At 38.4% G+C, this 2,795-nt stretch overlaps 1 pseudogene; it reads left to right on the forward strand.

Moving 5' to 3' along the window:
- LOC106523965 (contactin-associated protein-like 5) overlaps positions 1 to 2,795 on the forward strand; it is a 34,729-nt pseudogene that overhangs the window by 21,301 nt on the left and 10,633 nt on the right.

Here is a 2,795-nt window from a genome sequence, read left to right on the forward strand (position 1 = left end):
ACACACACACACACACACACACACACACACACACACACACACACACACACACACACACACACACACACACACAAAAAGCACCATTTTGTTATTACATTTTTATTATCATCAGGTTTACATGATTATTCAAACCACACATACACATACACACACACACACACACACACACACACACACACACACACACACACACATTAAAACAAAGCGTGCAGACACCCTGGTGTGCTGCTTCCTTTTCAACCTGTCAAAGTGTCTGTCCATCCTGCTGAATTTCTCCTACAATTATTTTCTTAAACAGAGGACAAGACSTGGATGGTGATCCAGCACAACAACACAGAACTGACCAAAATCCATCCATCACCGCAAAGAAGTCACTACTCGACCAGTTTTGAATATGCAGCTGACGAGGAGCAGCTTCTAGCGATCGTCAGCCAGTCGGAGCACTGCGAACAGGAAGTGGAACACCTCTGCAGGAAGTCACGCCCCCTCAGTAAACCAGGTGAGGCTTCTAGATATTTTGAGGCTTTTTTATTTATTTGTTTATTTTAAATAAAAGCATTCATGATGCAGCCCACACAATTGTAGATTTTGTTCAGTTCCAGAGGATCGTATACTGTATGTTCTTTGTGTGATTTGGGTGAAACTGAAAATGAAATGCTCTTTTTGTTTTACTGTTCTTTGCAAATGAGTTTGAGAAATTATTATTTAATTATTTGATAAAGTAGTTAATGTTTATCCATATTTTTTAATTGATGACGATAAAGTGCAGTATTTATTTGTGTTTCAGTTAGCTCAGTTTATTTTAAAGYCCTGGCACCTCAGGAAGAGGACACTTTTGTTTGAATTATGTTTATGTCTGTCCGCTTCTATGTATATGTTTAAATGTATCTTTTAAGCCCGTGTGGGCTGAGCAGGTGCATGTGAAAAAAAATACTACTACCTAACTAGTGCCTATAGTTTAGCATAATTAATTTTCTTGAATTCAAATTATTTTGTTGCATTATGTACTATGTGATTTTGTTCATRTTTTTATAAAGTGACATTGTGGGATGATAAACCCAATCCCAGTAAAGTTTTCAGCTTTAATCAGGCTTTGAATATAAGACAGTGTTCATTGATAGCATGAATTTTGTGTTCGTTACACCTGCCCTACATTATGATATGGACCATGTTCTTAACCATGGTTACTGTATTATTATGGATCAGAGATGGTGATGGTTTGTTAGCTTGTAAACAGTCTGAGCACTGAAACCCTTCAGAGCATCACTTCAGCAGAGACAACATCAAACACAAGCAAAAATAAATAAATAACAAATAAAACATATCTGCTAAGAGTGTCCTGTTTATTAATAGGCACCTATGTGTTTCAGAAGGCTCTCCTCTCAGTTGGTGGGTTGGAGGTCCAGGTACAGGACTAAAGCAGACCTACTGGGATGTGAGTCTACCAGGCAGCGGACAGTGTTCCTGCAGCCTGCAGGAGAACTGTGTGGACCTCAAACATCACTGTAACTGTAACAACACTGCATGGTACCGTATTCACTCTCCAGCTAGCTTTACTTCTCATGACTTATCTTTGTTTTTTTTTCTTCCTCTTTTGTTCAGGGTTTCACCTCACAAAAATGTGGTATTATTTTGAAAATATGCTTATTTTTATTTACTCCCTTTTCCTTTCTGTCTGTTTTCTACCCTTTTAGGGTTACTAACTCTGGTTTGTTGACCCATAAGGAGTCACTTCCTGTCAGATCTCTGGTGCTGGGAGTCATCCAGAGGTCTGGGTTGGAAATTGCCTACAAGGTGGGACCCCTCCGTTGCCACGGAGACAGTAAGTACAAAGCCAAATCTTGTACATGATGCCCATTTGACAAGTATTGTGACTATGTATTATGTCACTTGTAGTAGTTGTTTTTATATGTATACCATGATGCATTTTGCAGAAAATATATGGAATGCTGCACTTTTCGATGAGGAAACATCATACCTTCATTTTCCCACATTTCACGGAGAGCTGAGTTCAGACATCTCATTCCTCTTTAAAACCACCTCATCCTCCGGCGTCTTCCTGGAAAACCTGGGCATCAGAGACTTCATTCGGATTGAACTCAGCTGTAAGTAAAACCTCCAAGATAAGGTGTCCAATCCAGACTTTACTATGAGTTGAGCCCACTTWGAGCAGGATGGATCATCCAAGCATCACCAGGATTAAACTCAGCAGGAGGTGATGGTCCTGCTTGGGTCTCTACTACAGCACATCTCACCTTCAAAAACACATTTTCTCCCTCTAGTTCTGTGATTTATTTGGCCACAGCAGTGTTGTTGTTGCAGTTCACTGATGCACATTTAAACAGTTATGGCAATGCACTGAAACACCTTCTTGTAGTTTAAATTGTATTTCAGACTTTTCTTTTTATACAAAGAGTTATCTATAATTGGAGGCATCAGTGTGGGTTCGTTTTCCATTTTTCAATAGAGCGTTCAACACATTMAAAAGACCCCCTTAAGCAGATGCAAATAAATTTGTTGGTTCCCTTGCAGCTCATTACAGCAATACTTAATTTCTTATGCAAAGTTATTCAGTTAAAAAGCAATTTTCTAARGTATATCTGCATGTATTTAGTATGTGATAGAGTGAGGAAGTAAAAAATTAGAAAAACTTACAAATTTTTGATCACATTTGAAGTAATTTCTGATGATAATATAGACTCACATCTTGCCCACATTATAATGAATTTGTAGTCACTTTTTAGTATAATATATACACGCACACACACACACACACACACACACACACACACACA

The sequence above is a fragment of the Austrofundulus limnaeus genome, unplaced genomic scaffold (assembly GCF_001266775.1).
Source record: "Austrofundulus limnaeus strain Quisiro unplaced genomic scaffold, Austrofundulus_limnaeus-1.0 Scaffold172, whole genome shotgun sequence".
NCBI lineage: Eukaryota > Metazoa > Chordata > Actinopteri > Cyprinodontiformes > Rivulidae > Austrofundulus > Austrofundulus limnaeus.